General features: G+C 37.6%; 1 non-coding gene and 1 pseudogene across 1 annotated transcript; one reads left to right on the top strand and one right to left on the bottom strand.

Moving 5' to 3' along the window:
• Window positions 1–25,137, top strand: part of LOC148018015 (uncharacterized) — a 149,589-nt pseudogene that overhangs the window by 110,287 nt on the left and 14,165 nt on the right.
• Window positions 3,792–3,863, bottom strand: TRNAQ-UUG (transfer RNA glutamine (anticodon UUG)). Its single transcript has one exon. It is a non-coding gene; the product is annotated as a tRNA-Gln (tRNA).

Genomic DNA, 25,137 nt, shown 5'->3' with positions numbered 1-25,137 from the left:
ATTGGCTATTGTGTTACAACTTTCTATAGCTTAGAAGACATTGAAATCAGTATGTTACATAGAGCCCCATCAAGATAGTGGCATGCTTTCGCCATTGAGGGATACACTTCTTATAGAAAGTGTCTTTGGAAATGAAGATATCCAATTCATCAATAGTTGCAAGGATTCTTCAATCTTCCATTACTTTTCTTCCTCTTCAACAGTGGTACTTCTTCCATTTTCAACATCTATTGGTGCTTATTGATGGAAATTTTCCCCGGCTCTAAGTACAAAAAACATGGATCCCCAAGAGAGACACCAAGAAAACAAGGATCTTACTACAATAAATTTTGTCTTTTATCATCAACAAGCATGTACTTCATTCTTTATGGAACCACAACATGAGAAAGAACACCAAGCACAACAAATCTTTATGCGGCATCATAGGAAAAATCTCCCATGGATTTTACTTTAACCAAACTTTGCACATTCTTCATACTCTTCTTAGAATCCATCAAAAGAACAATAGAATGCAGAAGAATGCTCCACTTTGAATTGAATTTTATCACATAGATTTCATATTCAATGTCTTCATAGTTTTCTCTTAATCTCTCACTCATAGATACATTGTTTTGCATAGAAAAATGAAGAATAACACTCCATAATCTCTCTTTGGTCATTGATACCTCTCCCAAGAGGTATGTCTAATATGAAGAGCCACCAAAGCCACTATAGTGTCCTTTCATAGCTCAACAATATCACTGTCTCTTCAATCTTTACTTGAGTCTTCAACAGCTACTTCTTCCATTTCTTTGAGCTATTTTGAACTTGTATTCATCTCTTCCTAAGACTAGAAAACTTTTCCAAGATAGGCATTCATCCCAAAGAACACTTACAAAGGCATATAGAGGATCTATAGAAGCTCTACAAAAGCTCAATACAAGGTCTACAATACCAAACAGAAGGTCATCAAAAAGCATTCAACTCAACTAAAACCATTAAGAATCATTCAATAAGCTCCAAACACCCTTAAACTCCATCAATCATTATTCCAACCTATCATACAAAAAGAAATAAGAATAAAACAAAAGCTAAACATGACCTATTAGGCACTCAACAGAACCTTTCAGTACATCATATCTCCTCTGAAAAACATCATGAGCCTCTCAAAGTTATTCAACCTTATCCAAAACTCTCTCAAACACTTCCAAACAAATCAATCATCATTCAAATCATACAAAAATCACCCAAAAATCCAACAAAAAAGATCCGAAAACACAGCCATATCAACCCTCAACACATTAGCATCCATATCTTCAGTGTAAGCATGAGCATGCTACTTATGATGGGCAAGTGCAATGGGACAAGTACTCGTCTAGGAAGGGGATAGTGTTCATTACAAAAAGCAAAGTACAACGTACAAGTAAAGCACAAAGAAGAAGCCTAATTTTTAGATTATTTTCCACAACACAATATGCATGAAGCTGTTCCACATTTGAATAGCCAAGAAGTCACGTCAATTGTATTACTTTGCCATGTAAACTCGTAGACTAGGCTTGATTCCATGCAATTTGTAATGTTGGAATAGGTTCCCATAATAAAACCACAAATGTTCTAGTATATTCTTACCATAGGAAAAGTGTGCAATAAGATATGACTAGTCTTTTGGCCCAAAAGATGGACTAGATGCCCAAGAGGGATGGGAAAAACCCTTGGGGAAAACCTAACCCTTAAAAAGTGTAATAAAATGATAAGAATGAATAGAACAAGCTATTCATGTGTGTGCAATCTTTGTGCACTTGCCTTCTTTTTTCTATTGTAAGAGAGAGAGCAATGGTGAGAGTGAGAGATTGAGAGTGAGAGATTGAGAGTGAGAGAGTGAGAGAGTGAGGATAAGGGACCAAGAGAGTGGAGCTCTTCTATTCTTCTCTCCAAGCACTCTCTCTTTCCATGCCCATGATTTCTCTTTCACATATGGAGGCCGAGGGAGAAGGAGCACATACTTGGGTCATGGAGTCTGCAAAGCGCATCCTTCATGGGACCGAAGGAACACCATGCCATTCACTATAAATGAGTTTAAATCCGTGTGCGAGAGGCTATGTGAGAGGTAGTTGTGGATTAAGTGGTTAAAGTTGCTAAAATAATAGGAGTGCATCCAAATGTCTGAAATACTTTGAGTGCATATCACCCAACAATTTGCCAGAGTGAAAGGTAGCCTAGGGTTAAAAGGATTGAAATTGAAGGTTGATTGTCTAATCTTTTAGCTCATCAAAAGGTTGGAATATTAGCAACCATGGGCAATCATAGTTCACCAGTGGATTTCAACTACTAAAATCTCGAGAGGACAACAGCCTAGTCTCTCCTCTTGGGATGTTCTTTTATATCATAGTATTCAAATGAAGATCCTTGAATTAGTGGCAACCTAGAGGATTGTTGGAATATGGAAGGAAGTGATTCATAATACAATCCAATGCTGCAAGCCTGGTAGGGGAGGCGACCCCAACCTTAATCGAGTAATATGGACCTTTGCAAGGGCTTATGAGAATGGAGCAAGTCCCATTGTCATTGACTCTAGAATGGCAAAGAAACTTTATTTTCAAGGATTCCAACATTGGAAGGATTTTTGCAGTGAAAGAAGGCTTGAATGGATTGATGAGCTTCTAATGAGAAGTAGATAGAACCTCACTTTAGGAAGAAGCCGATTGGATTGAAGGGGTCCTTGCATCTAAGAAGGAAGATCAGTTAATGTCATTTTAGCCTAAATGGAGATGAGTTTGACTAGATGCCTTAAAAATGAGAGCAACAAGAACCTTGATAATTGCAAAAAGGCCAAAGATTTTTATTCAGGTGATAGCAAACATATTTTAAAGTTGAGCACCAATTGGAACACCCACTATCATTGCACTAAAACGAGGACTTGGAAGAGGAGAGTAAGAAGAGTGTGGGCATTCACCCCCTTGAGAAAGACTGTCTTTTATGGGAAACCTTGGTAAACAAGTTTCCAATGAGAGAAAGGCTTGCCAAGTCTAGAAATGTCTATGCCTTCTATGAACTGTGTGGAAGACACCAAGAGACCATAAAGCACCTTCTATGGGATTGCATGGAAGTACGCAATTTGTGGAAAGCACTACAAAAATACATTGATAAGGCTAGTTTTCATGCAATCATTGTAGCCAAAACAATTCTTTTTTAGGAAGGCAGCAATATGAACGAAGGGTCACTATAAGTTTCAAATGTAGTGCACGTAGTAGCCATTAGAGTTATCTAGTGTCATTGGAACAGCAAGTACTTTGGAAATCTCCCTTTTTGGAAGTTTGTTGATGTGGCTTTAATTAAGAAATGCTTACTGTTTTGAAAGGTCTTTGTAAGTTTGGCCGGATTTTCAAAGCCATTTACAAGGCATTAAAGAAAGTAAGTTGACTTTAAGGAGCTAACATTGGTCCCGCGTGTTTTTTCTAAAGTTGCATGTTGCATGGATAACCATAGGTAATAGAAATTTTGAACATTTGATGTTTCAAAGATGTATCGAATTTTCTAAAAATCTTAAGGACACAAAGGTGTTTTATAACAAAACAAAACTAGTGTTGAGAATTGTAGTGGAAAACATTGATTTGCTTAGCCCGCAAGGGAGAAGTAACAAGTTTGTAGAAATCTTAGACTTATGTTGAAGCAACGTGACTTTGAAAGCATGGGGAAATAGCATCGTTAGGGATGTCCACCAATGGGATCTAGGCCTTATTGGTCTGAGTATGTGTGGTTAAAGAAAGGCAAAGAGGCTTAAGGTGAAAACATTTCCAGTTACAACGCACGTCAGGTCCTACCGAGATTTGAACTCGGGCTACTGGATTCAAAGTCCAGTGTCCTTACCACTAGACCATAGGACCGTGAACAGATCTTTATTAATCGTAATTTTTTTAATAAATTTACAATGCTCCAGCGCAACCCCCTAGCAGTTTGCTTTCTCATAGCCACTTAGCCAAGTATCGAAAATCCAACTTTTTAACTACCCTCTATCGAATATACGATGAAGTGCTAATCCTTGTCACTTTGAGAGAAAGCTACGATACTTCAAAGGGACATACAGTTAACTCACTTTGCTCTAATTAGACAATTGGGTATTTAAATACCCAAATAACTTAGCTCTCATTCAATTAGACTATTGGACAATAAATAAGGTAGCTACCAAATCTTTCTTGCATTGTATGCCTTCTAGGGTAAAAGGGCGAATTGTATTAAACCCTTAAAAAGCAAAACATAAACCACCCCAATTTGGTGACAACTTCAAAAAATTTATATATTTATCATTTTATGCAATTTGAAGATATGAATGTGACTTTGGAAAACTTGAGTCTTATTTCCATATGTATCAAACAATGTATATATTTTTATGTATTTTATTTTTTAAAACCTTCAAATAGTATGTTTGTAAGTGTCACTATATTGGCCCCTTATTGACACTATTTTGTTTAGGACTACAACTATTTGATTTTAAAAAACTTCATATATATTTGATTTTTAAAATTTTAGTATAGTATGATATATAAGGTTCAATTATAAAGGAAATAAGGCTATATTGGGGACCTCTCAATTGTCACTATATAGGCCTCTTTACCCTACAAGTTTTCTATAGAGGCATACCCTTTATTAAACCATCTTAACTACTCGTCTCTACTTAAAGCAATCATAAAATCTATTTCTTCATTGTGCTTGCTAAAAATAATAACGCCACTCTATCTCCATTGTTAGTTTATATGTGATTGAATCTTAAGCTTGTATCATAAATGATCTCTATGGTCTTGCAAAAATTCTAAAACATTGCAAATTGAGGAGCCACGCAAGAGAGGACAAGTGGTGTGAAATAGGGACATGTAATAGTTAATGAAATAAAGGGCAATAACTCCAGTTAATACACCACCACCCTATCTAGCAAAGATGGCATCTCTCCATGCAAGCCTGAAGAGGTGCCAAATGAGGCCTGAATGAGGTAGAACAAGGGGATGTTGATGCAAGTTACAACAAGAAGGCGCAAAATAGTGGTGATAGAATGGATCATGACTTCTACCAACTAGAAAAACTTAGTGAAGTGGTTATGCAAGACATTGAATAAGCTAATCAAAAGAGAAATGTTGAGACCGAACATGGAAATGCTAGAATCCATAAAGCCCATATGGCTCTTTCCTTACAAAGAATCCATAAGGCCCTTGTGGCTCTTTCCTTACAAAGAATCAAGAAAATGTTTGTTGATTTCTTTTCTGTTGAACAAAACCTCCTTATGTCCACATGGTACCTTGCGCTTCAAAGGTAACCTAGTTCACACAATATCGTGGTCAATGGGGTTTTCTCCCTAAGAAATATTGCTATCTCAATGCTTAGTTTGGGTGTCATTCTCGAGGCTCCATGCAATTTCTATGCACACATTAGAGAGATCACTACTTGTCTTGGTAAAGTTTTTTGTGTGCCTCTTTCCTAGTTAACCCTAAAGGTGAAAGATGGGCATGCATTCTATGGGATAGGACTATGATTTATAAGATAAAATCATGGGAGTGAAATCAGAGTTCCATGAAAAATAATGCTCTTGAACCAAATGTTTGAACAATTCTAATCCATGACAATTGCAATTTTGATGATGCCTGCAATTGATCCATATTCATGGCATTGATTAGTCCAATATCAAATTTGAGCTGCCAAATCTTGCCACATTAACTAAATAATGATACTTCATCAAAGAACAGCATAAACTCACTTTGGAACATATGCCTTTCCTTTAATCTTCGAGCCTTCAGAAACATTTTGTTTTCTTCGGACCTACATGTTTTGTCGCAATGCAAAGTGTCCTACCAAGAATATTCTTTTAAATAGAACTTCGTGCCCAATCAAAAATGATTTGAGAAAATATGCAACGTCAAATCCATACTATGCAACCAAACAAGCTATGCTCTACACAAAGAAATGGATGCACTTGGAAAATAGAGTGCCTAGCCTATCTACATGTGCTCGTGTGTCATGCAACATGTAAACACAATTCCTTGTTTAAATTAATTCCTTAACCTCACTAATGCTATACTCCACTCCACCCTCCCAAAATCTCACAATCACTCAATAAAAATATAGTCCTCAAGATAATGACCAAGAAAACAACCCATCTCACAACAGCCAATGTCCTTCACGACCCTCAAACTCACCCAACCACCTTTCCCACTCAACTAGAGGTTCTTAACTCAATGATGAGAATCCCAACCTTCGTGTGTGTAAAAAACAATGTGTGCACAATGAAGGTGCTCTCTCAAGTTCAAGTATACGTGCAACTAAGATTTATGGCATATAGCTATAGTAGGCCTCATGCAGTGCTAGTGCTTAACGATGGTGCAAAACATACATCAACCCAACCCATGGAAGTATCTGCTAAGATTAAGATACGACCCCTGAGTGCAATGCATAGAACAAATGCAAGGTTAAGTACTCTATGAACCCATAACCCCTGTGATGTGCAAGAATCTTAATGACAATAAAATATACATGTTTCACGATGTTTAGCAACTTCCAACTCCAACCCGTCCAAAAAAACTCCAATCTTGACCAAAGCTATAAAGTTTCCACACTCATAAAATCAAACAAAAATAACAAAAACAAATCCTAAGCTAGACAAACATGTAAAATCCAACTACAAAATGACAAAACAAACAGCCACACAAACCTCTAAAAAGCTTTAAAAAATCAAACCTATCTATAGTTTTTCTAGGGGTTTCTAGTTTTTGCAAAAATGCTTTGACAGCGCCATGCATGGAGAGAGCTAGTGTTATTCTTTTTTGCAAATATTTTCTTAATCTGAAGTCTTGGATCATGACTAGAGAAGGAGAATGTATTGGGATAAAAATTAGGATTCATGATGAGGATCTAGTAATGATTAATATATATCCTTCCAATAATAGGGTGGAGATGGGATATCTTAAAAATAAGTAAGAGGGGAGAGGTGAAGAATCCAAGAGTACACACATAAAAGCAATGGAGACTTGAGAACAAAGAAAAATAGGGCTAAAATCTTCTTCCTTCTTCTTCCACACAAGAAAAACTAAGTCTACAATATGATAATAGACTAATATAAAAGTACCACAACATATGTGCACGTGGTCACTAAGTATGAATCCTCTAAGGAAAGAACAAGTAGCACAATGAATGTGCCATAACCAAGGATGGACTACGTGGGTGTAGTCCAACTGTAGAATCATTTGCATACTCTCATGCATGTCACCTAACTCGCCAATGAATAATATCATCACCAAGGCACGTAGTGGATGCCAACTCATGTAGAGCTCAATACCTCAATACTCCCCATCCATGTGGTCACTAAGTAAGAATAGTCTTGAAGTGTTTAAGCTTCTTAGCTCCCAAGGCCTTGGTGAAAATGGCAGTAGCTTGATCCTCTCTGATAGCGTAAACCAAGTCAATATCACCTACCAAAACCCGCTCGTGAATGAAATGGTAATGGACCCCTATGCATTTGGTGTACACATGATACAGAAGGTTCCTAGCCAATTAAATACTACTAAGGTTGTCATAGTAGATGATGACCTTCTTATCCACTTGCTTTCCTAAACCACCAAGTAGTTTGTGTAACCAAGCTACTTCACATGCTACAATTGCAACACCTCTATACTCTACCTCTGTACTAGACAAGGTAACTATCAATTGTTTCTTATTGCTCCAAGTAATAATAACACTACCAAAGGAAAACATAAAACCACCGATAGATCTCTTATCTAATATACTACTAGCCCAATCTGCATCTATGTAACCATGCAAGTCCAATGGTATACATGCAGCATAGAATAAGGCATAGTCCAATATGAGCTTAACATAGCATAATGTGCACTGCAGCATCAAAATGTGGCTTCTGTGGAAGCTACATAAACTGACCCTCCAAACCAGTTGTGTAGTTTAGCACTACTTGCCATTCGGTGTACAACGACATCTCTAGTAGCAATGCTTACGTGTCGTAAAGCGATGCCACACACTGCGTCGCAGGTGACATCATTATTGTCCATTGCATATGCAAGAACTTTAGCGAGGCACCTAGCGACCCTTTAGCATCGATGTTAGTATAAAATTGCTTATAAAAATTGGTCATCTCTTAAGCGACAACAAAATTTGCATAAGCGATGATGAACGTTGCTTAAGTGATGTGTGTGCGCAACGACTAGAAATTGATCTGTTTTTGGCCAACGAGATTTATATATACATACTCAAAATCATCTCTCTCTCTCTCTCTCTCTCTCTCTCTCTCTCTCTCTCTCTCTCTCTCTCTCTCTCTCTCTCTCTCTCTCTCTCTCTCTCTCTCTCTCTCTCTCTCACATTTGGCACTCGCTTCCTTGCACTTGTGATTGCTCTCGGTGCTCTCATTGTTTCTATTCTGCATAGTATTGCGGAGGTTCCAATGCATAAGCGATACAAATTTACAGTTTCGATCTGAACATGAATTATGGTAAACAATGCTATCCCTCTTTTATTGTTAATTTTTGAAATTGAAACTTTAAATTAAATGAAAATTGGACTCTTGTGTTTGTTTATCAAAATTAAAATTAAAATATATACATAGAGTATTGTAGCGGGACATCAAACTGGCAAAACGCATGTTCCTAAAAGCATGAGCTTGATGCCTCATTAGATTCCATTTTTTGTGTGCTTTTTAATGATAGGTTATATTATAGGGTTTTGATAAATATATAGACATATTTATCGATTGCTGCTTTTCTAGTATATACAAAATTAAGAATTGGAAGAATCCCAAGTTTTTTAATATGGTAATATATATATATATATATATATATATATATATATATATATATATATATATATATATATATATATATATATAGAGAGAGAGAGAGAGAGAGAGAGTAATGACCATAGGGTCGAGCCTAGCCCAAGCCCATGATGTAATGCCAACTAAGCTATAGAATTAGACCTTGCCACGTAGGTATAACTCCCAAAACGGCCTCAGCAGTTCAATTGTGGAGACATTCTTGATGTATGACCAAATGGGAATAAAGAGAGAAGAGGACGCCTAGAATAAGGGTCAGTTGCGCACACCACATTGGTGGAGGCGGCGAGCAATTCTCCCCTAACTCACGTAGCAGTTCTCTATTCATCACGCTATCCGCTACTTTACACAGACTAAATCGGGTCATCTTTCGCCACTGCTCTGCCCACATGAGTCACCCAATTTCACCCCAGAGCCCTCCTTATGAGGATGCCTCATTGAATTTGGAGTTTTCCCATGCAAATCCAATGGAACAAATGTTCCAAGATGTGTCTAGTATGGTGGCTCAAATCAACAATACTAATCAAGCCCTTCTCAATTATCTATCCACCGAAAGGCTCCCACACATATAAGCATGACCGCAAGGTGCATCCCAAAGCATTTTTTAGCCTTCATATAGAAGATGTTTTGACATGGTTGATCATTTTGAGAACGTTGTTAGCTATCAGCAATGGCCTGATACCCACAAAGCAATAGAGGCCCACATTATGCTCGAAGGCATAGCCGCCACGTGGTTTGTCCAACAACAAGAGGATGCTATCAAAATAGATTGGGTAAATCAAAGATCTCTGTTAATTCAAAATTTTGCTAATCACAATGTCACACAAACTACTCTCTAGCAATTAAAAACATTGATGCAACAGCAATTCGAACCAGTAGCACAATTTGCATTTAAGCTAAATCAACTATTATAGCATGCTGATCCCACCATGTCTGAAGAAATGAAGTTGTTGTTCCTTTGGCCTCGCCTTCACCGTGATCTGTCCCACTAGATTTGCGAACAAGGCTCGGAATTCCTTTCATGCAGTAATCCAGATTGCACAATGAATTGAAAGCTATAATAAAGCTAAATTCCATAGCAAGCTTTAAACTGAAAAAAACAAGAAATAAACATAAAATGCCAAGAAGCCATAGCCAAGGTGGCTTGGCAAGAAATGGTATTACCAATGTTGGTTGAGAATCAAATGATGAGAGGCTACAGTAAGATATGCACCCCAAGCTATAGTAGCCAAGAGTATTCACCCTCTTAGATGGTGGGAGGTTGAGATCTCAAATAAGTAATGTTTGTAAAATGGAAAAAAGATGCTACACATGTTACACCTCCACCTTTTATACTTACCCTAGACTAACGCATTTATACTAGGCATTTATGCTTTATCACAAGCCATCCCGGCCTAAAAGAGCTTTATCAGTTTATATCTGAAACATTATAGGAATTGAAAGTTGGTTCAAAAGGGTTTCTTTTCCCTGCTGAGAGAAACTGTTTTATGCAGATGTTGGCTAGACATGGGAAGGCATTTGCATTTCAACCAAGTGAAATAGGTTGTGTGGATCCAAATGTTGTCTCTCTTATGGTCATATTTACTATGCCACATGTACCATGGAACTTGAGGTCTATTCCAGTGCCTAAAGCTTACTTGCCAAAGCTGATGGATTTGCTAAATGAAAAGATTCGCATGAAGATCTTGGAGCCTTCTTCAGCCCCGTACTCAAATCATTGGTTTACTGTGTCCAAAAAGAATGGGGCTTTGAGATTTATTCAAGACATGCAACTAGTCAATAAAGTGACCATAAGAAATGTGGGTGCAGGTCTTGTGGTTGATGAATTTGCAGAGGCTTTTGCACGCAGAGCGATCTATTCTTTGGGTGATTTTTACGCGGTATGAGCAGTTTTATCTTGCAATTGAAAGTAGTGATATCACAACAATGAAAACTCCTTTGGGGTTAGTACGGATGTGTACTCTCCCACAGGGTGCAACAAACTCGGTGGCACACATGACAAATGCTATGAATAGGGTACTCATGGATTTTATACCACAATTGACTATGCCCTTCTTGGATGATGTTCCAATCAAAGGGTGTGCAGTGGATGAAAAGAATGAAGAGATGGATGCTCATGGATGTAGACAGTTTGTTGTAGATCATATTGTGGATTGTGAGAGGATTTTGACACATCTAGAAGAGGTGCATTTAACTCTTTCTGGCTGACTTTGGAGTTGAGGAGGTTTTGATTGTTGGGCATATGTGTGGGCCTTATGGGCAAAGGCCATCACCAGTAAAAATAGATGGGATTGATAGAATGCAAGATATATGCACGAATGTATCAGAGGTGCGTAGATTCTTGGGTGCATGTGTGTTCTATTTGATATGGATTCCTCACTTTGCACATGTAGCCGATGTTCTTTATCAGCTTCTACGGAAAGGTCAAAAATTTTATTGGGAAAGAAAGCATCAGAAAGCAATGAAGAAATTGAAGCAACTCTTAAAATCTGCTCCTACGTTGAGAAAGGCTGACTATTCACATGGAAAGCCTATCATTATTGCTATTGATACAAACCCAATCGGGATTGGATGGGCAATTGGGCAAGATGATAAGGGGAAAGGTATGCAATACGCTTTGGTGAAAAAGTATTGACTGAACGACAGAGAAGATATCCACAGGTAAAAAGAGAATTATGGGGAATTGTGACAGTCCTTAAATGTGATAAGGAGTATTTTATGCTTGCTCATGTAGTCATTGAGACTGATTGTTTGCCAGTATTGGGTATGATTACTAGTTGTGCTACCCCAAATATTGCTATGCTCCGGTGAATTGCATACATCAAATCTTTGAGCCCTGAATTTCAGCATATTGCAGGAAGAGATAACCCAGTGGCAGACATGTTATCTCGAGCACGTTATGAGAATGAAGATGGGATGATGGATGAGGAGGAAGAAGATGACTTTCTTATGGCTGAAAATGATGTTGCAAGAGTGAATTCAGTAATGCAAAGTGTTGCTACAACATTAACAGAAGCTTGGACAACAAAGAGAAGACACTTTCGATGTTTAGCATCTTTTGCAAAAGTGTTTCTGGAAGACAAATATGCAGGAGAGTGGCTGAGAATTGGTCAATATCTCAATACATTAACAAAGAGATATGAATGGTCAGACGAGGAGTTTAAGAAGATCAAGAGGAAAGCCTATGGATTTTTCTTAAAAGATGGATACTTATGGAAACATGCTAAAAAGAAACAGAGTATGCCATTGCGAGTTTTGGGTGACAGAGCTTCACAAGTAAAAGTAATGCAAGAATTTCATGAAAGTTTGTGGGCTGGTCATAGAGGTGTTTGGGGTACTTTTACAAAGATCAAAGAAATATATTGGTGGCAAGGTATGTATAAGGATGTTGCTCACTTTGTGGAAACATGTATGACATGTCAAATGTATTCAACTGTGAGACATCGGGATGGATTGCAACCCACATATCCATTGTCTCTTCATTTTAAGTGGGTGGTGGATTTGGTCACAATGCCTACAGGTCTTTGGCAAATGAGGTATCTTGTGCTTGCTCATGAAGACTTGACTAATCAAGTGGAAGGGAGAGCTCTACGTACTAAGATGACAAATGCCATATGTACTTTTCTCTTAGAAGAGATCTTTTATCGATATGGCTGTGTGGAAAAAATTACAGCAAATAGGGGTGAGTTGGATGCAGATGAAGCTCATGATTTCTTTGCACGGTTGGGGATAAAGCTTGCTTTAACTTCAGCCTATAACCCTGAAGTAAATGGAAAAAGTGAAAGAAGTCATCCACCTATTGTGAAGGCATTGGCAAAAGCATGTGGAGAGAAGATAAAAGAGTGGCCACGATTGCTCCCTTATGCTTTGTGGGCTGACAAAACAACTCATAGTGTTGTTATAGGATATATGCGTGCAGAATTGATGTATGGTCAAAAACCTATCATGTCGATAGAGGAGATGACTGTCACATGGAGTGTGTTACCTTGGGAGGAGGAGTTGAATCGAGAGGAGCTGTTGGCCTTACGGATTAGACAGTTGGAAAGAAAGTCAGAAGACATAGAGGTAGCAACTACAAAGTTAAGGGCAGCAAGGATACAGAACAAGAAACGGTTTGACAAAAGACATAGACTGAGACCAAGAACCATACAATATGGGGATTGGGTATTGGTTTATGATAGCAGTTTAGATAACTAGCATAGTGCCATGCGTAAAGTTTCCAAGAGATGGTTTGGACCCTATGTGATAAGACAGGTGTTTGATAATGCTACTTATGCATTAAATGAGCTAGATGGAACAGCCATAAAACTTTGGGTAGCAGGGAAAAGAATCAAATTATTCAAAAGACGGGAATCTACTGCTTATAAGTTGCCAGAATTGGAAGAAAATAGTGGCCATGATACAGGGGCTAGCCAGGAAGATATGGAAGGATGAAGAAGTAAAGGATATGGTTGTAGACGATGAGGAGGACTCAGAATCTGGTGACAACTAGGATTTTGGCACATACCGGAGGATGTGCAGGTTCAGAGGGGGTGGTTGTCATGATGTTATGAGCACATAGTGTGAAAATGTATGGAATGCATCATCATCCGACTTCTCTATTGATCTAGAGAGTCAATGTGATCTGAGCCATTAGTACTAGTGCGAGTTGCATGAATTATCCGAAAATACTAGATTTTTGGATAATTTTAGTCTATTTTTGATATTATTATTGTAAAAATCCAAAAAAGTTAGAAAAAGCTTCTAAATTAGGATGGCATGCAAAAAGCCAGTTGCTTTTTCAGCCAGTTAGGGGATTTTCACAAGAAGGACAGATTGACGAAATCGCACGCGTCGCGATCACTGTAAATAAGCTGAAAACTGCAAATTGAACTGAAAGAAGAAGGAGTGATCTGGGAGATCCGTGATCAGGTGTCCTGCGGTTTTATCCCCCTTTCGAAGCCAACGGAGCCATCAGATTTGGGTTTTGGGTAGTAGAGAAAGAGCTGATTTTTGTGATCCATGTTTTTGGTCTACAAAGGAGCTCTAGGAGAACTAATGCCTGGAGATTGCTTCTGAGTAGAGCAAAGATTCCAGGTTCTTTCAATACATATTGTTTCAATTCATTGTGATTTGTTTTTGTCGTGTTTACCACTTGGGTATTCTCTATCTTCTCTTCCATCTCCTATCTCTACTTCCTTCTACTTCTGATCCCCGGTGGATTCGACCTTTCGACAAAAACCCCTCCGATAGTGCTACGAATGGTGACATGCCAATGCTCATATGATGAGTATTATTATAACAGAATTCAGCAAGATGTAACCAATGATCCCACAAAGCTTGAGTGTCATGGCAAAAATAACGAAGATAGACTTCCAACCATTTATTGACATGCTCCGTTTGGCCATCGGTTTGGGGATGATATGCTATGCTAGGAGTCAAAAAAATTTCCATAGAAGTGAATAAACTTAATGCCAGGAGGCATATTCCATGGTGGATTCCGTGAGGTTTTGCGGTGGATTCCGTAAAAGTATATTTATTTGTCGGGGCTCATACACAATGTGGATTCCTTGTGCGAAAAGTCAATGAGGACGCCTGTCCTTTTTGGCCATCACGTTAATTTAATGTGTAAGTGGATGATTCCATAGCGCGTGATTCCATAAAATACATATTTAAATTAATGGATGTTTAAGAGTTTAGAGTGCGCACTCGTATTAAATTAAGGTTAGAATAGAGTTTTAACCTGTTTATTTATTTTATAGCTGAAGTCTGCTAGATATTCACTTTTGTCAGTTTAATTTTATTATTTTTAAACAATTGTGAATGCTTCAATTAATGTGTAGAGTAGGTAGGGGTGGCAGTGGGAAGCATTGGGCAATAGCGTGCATTCAAGCTATTTAGAAGAAATTATCATTTTTTATGGGTGCGTGTCTTAGGCGTGGCGCCAATATTTATTTTGATGCACTTATTTATTGAAGCGCTTGACATATATTTATTATTTTATATGTGCATGGATGCACGATTTAAATATTCATTATTGGTCATTGTATTTGGGCACAGCCCAACTCTCGGGTACCCAGCAGCTTTATTCTTTATTTGGAAAAAAGTAAACACAAAAGCTAAAGCATGCTAATTGTAAATTTGGGCTATTTTTGAGCTTGGAGATGAATGAAATATTAAATACATGCTTTGTGGAGCACTCACACAAGGCATGGGGGAGATTGTACCCAATTAGTCTTCTTGCTTCATGTCGTGCAAGTCAATACTCTTGGATTTTGAGCAAAAAGTAGAGTTCTTTGTTCTTGGGGACCTTCCAATGCTCACTACGTACGCATACGGCATCCGATTTGTGCACCAGTGGTATCAGAGAGAAGCTGAGATCAAGGGCTTCCAATCGCTTACCATCTCGTGCAAAGGCAAAGCTCTTGGAATGATCAAGCTCTACAGTCAATCTCGCGACAATCCGTCAATACCAATGCGTTCCTGGCAGTAAAGAACCCCCTGCTACTTTGTCGGATCACAAGGGACCACTCTCTGGAGGTGAAGGATCACCCGAGAAGTTCCTTTGCTAAGTCTTATTCTTCTCAAACAAATAGAGTGTCAATTATAATTACTCAAGCTTAATAAGTTTATTTTTTAAGCTTTAAAATCTTACCTTTTTAAATTCATTCGAACGATGGCGGCAAGATGTGTGGAACGGCACCGAATTTGGCGTCGACGTCCTCTTGTCCTGGTCATTTTGATTCGGGCAAAAACTTTTTGATTAAAGCTTTTAGAAAAACCAAGCTTAAAACCTTTTAAGATTTTAAGCTTAAACTCTCCAAAGCTCTAATCTCTCCCATAGCAAGAGTTCACACATAATAACTCTCGAGCTAGTTTTTAACCTCTCTGCTAGCCCCTGTTCACACCTATATTGTGACAAAGACGAATTCTTGCAATCAAATAATCACACTCAGATTATAGGGAAGACGAATCCGCTTGGAAGAAGGCCGACATCAATTTTCATAACCGTGGAGAAGCAAGATTGTTAAAAAGCCCTGTTTTTTTTTTAAAGCAAGCCTTGTAAACCTGACCTTAAGCTACACTAATCCCACTAACAGGACCTCGAGTGTGTGAGGTTGTTTGAAATTTTGCAAGATGCCTGATCAAAATATTGAAGATTCTATGGCCGAAGGTGATCTACCGAAACCAATGATGGAACAAAAACTGGACCTAATTATGATGCACCTTCAAGAGGAATGAAGAGCATGTCAAACTTTGCAAGTTCAATTGGCCAGTTTTTCAACGACTACAATCTGAAGATATTATACAACGTACAATCAATGCGACACTTGAAGCACAATCTATTCGGAAAGAAGCCAAGATAAGTTTTAAAAAAATCAAATTTCGTACTTTCAATGGGTTACATGATGGAAAGACTGTACTTGCTTTTATCAGTCAGTTTGATGATTATTTCCATGAAAAATAGTATGCCAAAAAAGACGAAATTAAGTGTGTCACTAATCATTTAGTGGACAGAGCATCCCTATGGTGGATTGTTGTCCGCAAAAGCATTGATTGTCCTACTACTTGGGAGACTTTCAAAAAGAAATTTTTGCAGAATTTTCTCCACCTCAATTCCACAAAAAAGTAATCAAACAATGGGATCTTCTACAACAAAGAGATCACGAGCCTATTTCACAATATACTAAGCATTTTTGGAATACTTTATTGCAACTTCGAATGCTCGAAGATGTACCTGAGGCAACCCATAAGCGCAAGTTTATGTCTAGTTTACTTGGTCACTTCTATGCAGAAGTAAACATGTTCAAGCCAACGACTCTCAAGATGCAATTTCCTTGGCCCATGATGCTAAAGACAAAATTCGAGGATGAGAGAAGCAACCACAACAATTCTCAAACAATGGTAACTTCAGTACAAAGTAATTCAATTCTAACTTTCAAATATTCAACCAAAATAGCTTTGTTTCATCTTCATTCCGTAAATCTTGGACACAACCCCTTGCTTTACCATCAAACACAAATCCAAATCCTAAGCCATCTCTTCAACCAAATCCCAACATTCCAAAATTTCCCGCTATTACCAATAATATTTCTAAAGCCAATTCCATAGTCTATTATAAATGCCATCAACCTGGACATCTAGTGATGAATTGTCAATCCAAAAAGCTAATTGTTCACATCAACTATTTGGGAGCGACTGAAGATGAAGACCATGAATAAATGCCATATTTCACGAAAGATGATGACAATAATGGCTATACTTTAGATACTTTACTAGGTATACCAAAGCCCATTCTTTATTTTAACGATGAAATGTCTTGTGCATGGTAAAGAAAAGATTGTTTTACATGATGATGGGAGTACACACGATTTTATTTCTACAAAATTAGTCAAAGAATTGAATTTACATACTGTTTCTACTCATTATCGCATGAAGGCTGCATTCTTAAGCACTAGATACAATGGAACACAAGAAGTGCATGACTTAGAAATTACAATTGGTGATTATGTTGAACGTAGAAATTTCTTAGTTGTGCCTCTGCAATCTAGTGACATTATCTTAGGAATGCCTTCGCATCATCAGTATAATCTCGATATAGATTATTCCACGTATTCAATGAAGATTTATTTTCATGGGAAACAAATCACATTGCATGGTATGCACACTTTTGATACTTTTTCATTGCTTAGCCATACACAGGCTAAACGTGCTTAAGAAAAGGTAGCAAATCCTACTTAATCTAGGTGAATGAAATTGAAGTTAAGGAAAATAAGATACATCCTAGGCACGCACAATTTCTTTCACAATTTAAAGACTATTTTGCTTGTGACTTACCACCTAGTTTACCACCCACATGTCCTGAAGATCATAAAATAGACTTAATTCCAGGTTCTCAACCACCATGTAAAGCGCCTTATCGACATAATCAAATTGAACAAAAAGAAATTCAAACTCAAGTTAAAGAATTGTTAACCCGAGGACTCATTAGGCCTAGTAGTTCTCCATTTGGTGCACATGTCCTATTAGTTAAAAAGAAAAAAATACCTATAGGATGTGCATTGATTATCGTGCCCTAAATAAGATCACTATCAAGAATCGATATCCGATCCCTAGGGTAGACAACCTCATGGATAAACTACAAGGGGCTGCAATATTTAGCAAAATAGAGCTTAAATCTAGATACCATCAAGTACGACTGGACACATCTGGCATTTTCAAAACTGCATTTAGAACTTAATTTGGACATTATGAATTCCTTGTTATGCCTTTTGGTTTAACTAATACACCAGCCACATTCAGTCGTATGATGAATCGCATATTTTTGAAGCATCAGCATTGTGTCATTGTTTTCTTTCATGACATATTGGTTTTTAGCAAGAATGAGAACAAGCATTATGAACATTTATCTTTGGTTTTCAAGTTACCGAAAGAGAATCAATTATATGATAATCCTGAAAAGAGTGAATTTTTCCAAACACAAATTGAATACTTAGGATATATTGTTTCATCTGAAGGTATTAAAGTTGACCCTAAAAAGATAGAAGCAATTTTGAATTGGCCGATACCTAAAAATGTGCATGAATTACATTCTTTCTTAGATCTTGCTGGCTTTTACAGAAAATTTGTGAGAAATTTTTCATTGCTTGCATTATCTTTGACAAAATTATTAAAGAAAGGTATTGTGTATCATTGGTTTGAAAATCAACAAAAGTCTTTTGATTTACTAAAGCATGCCGTATTATTTCTACTTTATGTACATTGATTGAAGATTTTTATTGGCCACCACAGATGGAATTTGATGTTTCTAACTTTGTATGTGAGTGTTCAATTTGTCAAAGAGTTAAGTGACACCATGGTAAGCAGTATGGTTTGTTAATGCCTTTACCAATTCTTGAAAGACCATGGGAATATATTTCAATGCATTTTATTACTGGTTTGCCTAACACTCAAGCTAATCATGATATGATTTGGACTATTGTAGATCGGTTTAGCAAACAGGCATATTTCATTCCATGCAAGAAAATATTAACTGCATCTCAAGCTGCTCAATTGTTTTTGAAAATTATTTTCACTAACCATGGTTTACCAAAAGTTATTATTTCTAATCGTGATTCTAGATTCTGCAATTATTTTTGGACTAGGTTATTTGCAAATGGGTATGATGCCAGGAGACATATTCCACGGTGGATTCCGTGAGGTTTTGCGATGGATTTCGTAAAATCATATTTATTTGTCGAGGCGCATACACAAGGTGGATTCCTTGTGCGAAAAGTTGATGGGGACATCTGTCCTTTTCGGGCATCACATTAATTTAATGTGCAAGTGGGTGATTCCATAGCGGGTGATTTTGCAAAATACATATTTAAATTAATGGACTTTTATGAGTTTAGAGTGCGCACTCATATTAAATTAAGGTTAGGACAGAGTTCCAACCTATTTATTTACTTTGTAGCTGAAGACTACTAGGTATTCACTTTTGTTGATTTAATTTTATTATTTTCTAACAATTGTGAATACTTTAATTGATGTATAAAGCATGCGGCGGTGGCATTGGGAAGCACTGGGCAATAGTATGTATTCAAGTTATTTAGAAGAAATTATCATTTTTTATGGGCGCGCATCTTAGATGTAGAGCCAATATTTATTTTGATGCACTTATTTATTGAAGCACTTGACATAAATGTATTATTTTGTATGCTCATGGGTACATGATTTAAATATTCATTATTGGTCATTGTATTTGGGCACAGACCGACTCTTGGGGTGCCCAACCGCTTTATTCTTTATTTAAACAAAAGCAAACACAAAAGCTAAAGCATGCTAATTGTAAATTTGGGCTATTTTTGAGCTTGGAGATTAATAAAATATTAAATACATGCTTTGTGGAGCGCTCATACAAGACGTAAGGGGAGATTATACCCAATTGGTCTTCTTGCTTCATATCGTGCAAGTCTATTCTCTTGGATTTTGAGCAAAAAGTAGAGTTCTTTGTTCTTGGGGACCTTCCGGCGCTCGCGCATATGGCATTCGATTTATGCACCAAAACTCCTCCAAAAGCTTCCCATGAACTTAGTATCACGATCAGATACTATCTTCAATGGCATACCATGAATCTTAAAAACACATTCCATGAACTGTTCAGTCACTTGCTTTGCTGTAAATTGAGCCTTGGTAGGGATAAAATGAGCTGCTTTAGTCAACCGGTCCACCACCACATAAATGCTATTCCACCCATGCTTTGTTGTAGGTAAGCCCACAATAAAATCCATTGTAATATCAGTCCACTTGCCTTGAGGAATAGAAAGTGACTAAAGTAAACTACCGAGTAGAAGAGAGGAATCTTTATTTTGTTGACACGGAAGACGTTGCATAACATAATCCTTAACATCCCTCCAAATGCCCTTCCAATTAAAACTCTTATAGATATTATCAAATATTTTGAACAACAACTCATGGTGTCCCTCTAAGGGTGAAGAGTGCATCTCATGCAAGATATGGTCTTTGAAAGAAGATTGTGGTGTCCAGAATACTCTAGCACGATACCATAAAACACCGTTGTGCCATTTGAAATTTGGATACTCTTCTCCTTTGCCTTGCTAAAATTCCTTCATCATCTTTGATGCTTGCTCATCAAGCAAATACTCCTCTTGAATATCATGGATCCAATCCTTATGCAAGGTTGAAATGGTAGAAATGGAACATGCCCACATTTTTGATAAGGCATCCGCCACCACATTATCTTTTCCAACCATATAAGATATTTCAAAGTCATATCCTTGAAGAGTAGCTAACCATCTTTGTGAGATAAACTTGGTTGTGAAAGAAAATATTTCAGCACACGATGATCGCTTTTAACCTTGAAATGGCTGTCATAAATGTAATGATGCCACTTTTTGATAACATGAAATATTGCTAACATCTCTTACTCATAAACATATAATTGATGCTCCTTGTCATCAAGCTTTCGGCCCTCATAAGCTATGACTCCATGATCTTGACATAAAAAAGCCTCAATTCCTCTTCCACTAGCATCTGCACATATGATAAACTCCTTACAGAAATCCACGTATACAAGGATAGGTGTTGAAATTAGAAGAGATTTCAACTCATTGAAACTTTGATCGGTGATGGAGTCCCAAAAGAAAGCTTCCTTTTTGAGCCTATCTGTCAATGGAGCCACCACATGAGCATAATTCTTGATGAACCTTCTATAGAAGGATAACAACCCAAGGAATTCTCTCAAAGAGGTTGCATTCATAGGAGTAGGCCATTCTTTGACACATTTTACCTTATTGGGGTCCACTCTAATCCCTTGTTCTTCCACAACATGACCTAAGTATTCAACTTCATCTTCCATGAAAGAACACTTCGTCATCTTGGCAAAGGGTATGTGTCTTTGTAAAGTGTCAAAGACCTCTCTCATATACTTCAAATACTCATCCTTGGATTTATTATAGATTAGGATATCATCAAAGAAAACAAGAACTATTTTGAATAAAAAGGGCTACAATATTTTATTCATGAGGGCTTGAAAAGTAGCGGATGCATTGGAAAGTCCAAATGGCATAACCAAGAAGTGGTATAACCCTCTTTCAGTTCTAAAGGCTATTTTGAACTCATCTCCTTCCTTCATTCGAATTTTATGATAACCCGATCGAAGATCTATTTTGGTGAAGGATTTTTCATCTTTAAGCTCATCCAAAAGATCATCAATTTGGGGAATAGGATACCTATTCTTGACTGTTGACTTGTTCAAATCCCGATAATCAATACATATGCGAAATGATCCATCCTTGTTTTTTACTAAGAGCATGGAAGAGGCAAACGGTAATTGAGTTTGCTGGATTAAACCCATTTGCAGCAATTCCTTGACTTGACACTCCACTTCTTCCCTTTCAAACTTGGACAAGCGATAGGGAGGTTTGTTGATGGGTTTTGTATTGGGCAACAAGTCAATAGGATGGTCAACCACTCGCTTTGGAGGTAAAGATGATAGTGGCTGAAATAAATCCTTATACTCCTCCAATAGCTCTTCTAATCTTGGATCCCTTTCCTTTGAAGAAGAAGATGGCTGATTTGTTGATTATCCTTCATCTACTTTTGCAAGAAAAAGAGTGAAGATGCATGACTTTGCATTGATTTCTTTTCGCAATTTCTTCATGGAGATGAGTTCTATTTGTTTGTGGTCTATGCCTTTCAACTCTATCTGCTGTCCTTGCCAATTAAATTCTATTAGCATTTGCTCCAAGTCGAAGGTAAATTTACCAAGTGTTTTCAACCAATTACAACCAATGACAATGTCAATAGGCCCCATATCCAAAGTGATTAAGTCCACTTTTATTGTGCAAGAGGGCGATAACTCAATTGAAGTACATGGACACACTTCTTTACTAGACTCATATGCACCATTGGCAACTTGTATCCACAAGGAAGAATCCATATCAATGGGTAGCAACTTCAGCAACCCATTCAAAGATTTGGTGTTGACGAAGCTATGAGTGCTACCCGTATCCACTAGAATATGTGCAACCTTGCCATTAATGAAATCTTTGAGTCTAAGTGTATTTTCCCCTTTGCAAACGGCCCATGCAACATGTGAGATGGTATACAAGGAAACATGAGAATCATGATTACCACTTGGATCAAAAGGAAATCCACCCATGGGATCATAGAATTCTTCGTTGGTGGCATGCTCCTCTTCATGAATCTGTTCAACCATTGGGTATGCATCAACATGCAGCAGTAAATTTCCCTCTTGATCTTCTTCTTCTTCAACTTCTACTTCTTGAGTGATCACCATGTTGATTTTTGAGTTCTTAGCTTTACACTTCAGCTTATGATCTTGTGACCACTTCTCCCCACACTTGAAGCATAATCCTTTTGCATGCATTTCCCGAAGCTTGTCATGAGGAAGGAAGTTGCTGTTAGAACTATTTTGGGGCAGTTTAGGAGCATTTTCAGCTCTTGAAAAAGTACTTCTTGTCTCAGCCACATTTTTGAAAGTTTTCCCTTGTTTTTGTACAAAATTTTCACTCTGTTTAGATTCGTAAACACTGGGAAATGTTGGCACTTTGCTGTTATAACTGTTTGGACTATTATAACCTTTGTTTTCTTATCTAAAAGAGTCTCTTGATTGGCTGAAAACTTGCCCATACTTTGTAGATTGATTGGAAGCATTATTGCCCATACTTCTTTGCTGAAAATTTCTTGCATCCCTTTTGTACTTCAAAAAATATCTTTCAGCCAATTGTATGGCCTCATGTAATGTTTTTGGTTGTTGAGCTCCCACCTCTAATGATAGAGCATGGTCAAGACTAAAAATGTATTTATACAGCTTAGCAAAATCTGAAATACCTTCAACATACATGGAAAGATTCAAGTAGGCATTGGAATAGTCTCTATAGCAGACATTTCCCTTTGAGCGCACACATACCATCTTCTTTGAAGCCTTTCTTTTTCCAAAGGAGACACAAAGACATCAATTATTGCTTGCTTGAACTCCTCCAAGAGTTAACTTTGCCCAATCTTTTGCATGTAACGCCACCAAGTATGGGCATAACCTTCAAGATGAAGGGCCGCGAAATAAATTTTGGCCTCTTTACTTCTAGGCTAAAGGATGAAGTACAATTCAAGTTTATTGATCCACTCCTCCCATTCCGAAGGTGAAGCATTATCTCCTTTGAAATTAGTGATATTGATCTTCTCTTTATATTATTTCTCATTGTAAGATGGCTGCCCATGAGATTGTTGTCTCCATGAATCTTTATTCCATGAATTTTGTTTAAAAGTAGGTGGTCCAAAATAATGAGATAAGGGTTGTCCATTTGAAACATGCTCTTGGCTTGGAATGTCATGGGCTGATCTTCGCTCATCATGCCGTCCACCTTCATGAACTTAATTGTTGACTACATTTCCTTTTTGTGCATTTAAGAGAGCCGATGATAAAAATTCTTGTAGAAGAGGTCACATCCATGATAATCATTGTCCCATCGAGTATTGTCATGTTCCCCTTCACGTCTATGATTATCATTTGGACTGCTAAACTGAGGCCTTGGGGTATGAATACCATGAATTTGTGAAGGATGATGGTTGCCCCTGACTCTAGATGGCTCTCCCCTTTCAAAAGTGTTCAATACTGGCTAAGACTTTTCTTTGCTTGGATGGGAAGGATTACCAACAAAGGGAATTGCATGGGAATCTTCAATATTTTGAGGTTCTCTTTGTGGTTTGCTTCCGATTTCCTTGATGGCTGAGATGAGCTCTTGGAATAAGGATTTATCACTTTGCTGCAATTCAGAGATTCCTTGGTTTACCTGTGCCATCCCTTGCAACAAACCTTGATTCATATGAGTTAAACCTTCATTCAAAGCCTTCAAATCCTTAGAAATGCCTTCATTGACATGTCCTAGCTCTTTTGACAGTAAGAGATAATCATTCCCTGCATGCTCTTCATGTATGTCTTGTTGTCCTTGATGCGTGCTATAAGCAATCCCAATGCTTAATTATTCATCTACTTGATCAACATTATGGGTTTTAGTTGTGTAATTTTGATCTTCTTGGAAGTCTCATCATTCAATGCCTCAGTAATAGGGTCTTTCTTCTTATTCCTGGTCATTAGGAAACAGCGATGTAGTAATAGATAGTTTGTCACTTAACCCCTTGTTTCTCTCTGAATATGGCACCAATCCCAATGCTTAATAGATCTATGGAAAGCTTATTATATGGGGATATACCAGATTTAGTAATATCTCAGCTTGCAATATGGTATATGGGTAGAATGAACTCAAACAGTGTATTTCAGATAGCTTGTTTAGGTGCAGTCCACTAGACCCCCTATCAGTAAATTGGCCATAACTTTTTCTCCCAATGTCGGATCAACAAAATTTTGATTTAAATCGGAGCTTAGGATCCCCTCTTCAAATCAAGATATTAAGATCCCAAATCAGATCACGATAGAATTTTCTGTAATAGGAATTGTGTACCTGTCTAGAGAATTCGTGCAACCTATTAACACCTTGTGGGAACCCTATTTGACCCTATAGGAATACCCTGGGTGAAGGAAACCCTTGTAAACCACTGTAGCAACCAAGAAAGGGTTATGGGAACCTTTAGGGCTCAAGAACAACCTGTAGATGGGTATATACCTATTGTTTTATTTGTCAAACACCTATAGGTGTCTTGAAAATAGGAGATGCTCTGCCCCTCTTCCAATGGATCACCAACCACTTATGGAACCCTAATTACTGCTGATCAATGTTGTACTTGTACTTTGATAATGGAAATGTACCTGTACCTAAATTTGAAAATAGCATGGGCTCCGAGACAAGAGGGGTGTGCAAAGTTCCACCTCAAGCCGG

The sequence above is a fragment of the Lygodium microphyllum genome, chromosome 21 (assembly GCF_053477565.2).
Source record: "Lygodium microphyllum isolate KBCC chromosome 21, Lygodium_microphyllum_v1.1.10, whole genome shotgun sequence".
Classification (NCBI taxonomy): Eukaryota; Viridiplantae; Streptophyta; class Polypodiopsida; order Schizaeales; family Lygodiaceae; genus Lygodium; species Lygodium microphyllum.
This window is presented reverse-complemented; position numbering and strand designations above follow the sequence as displayed.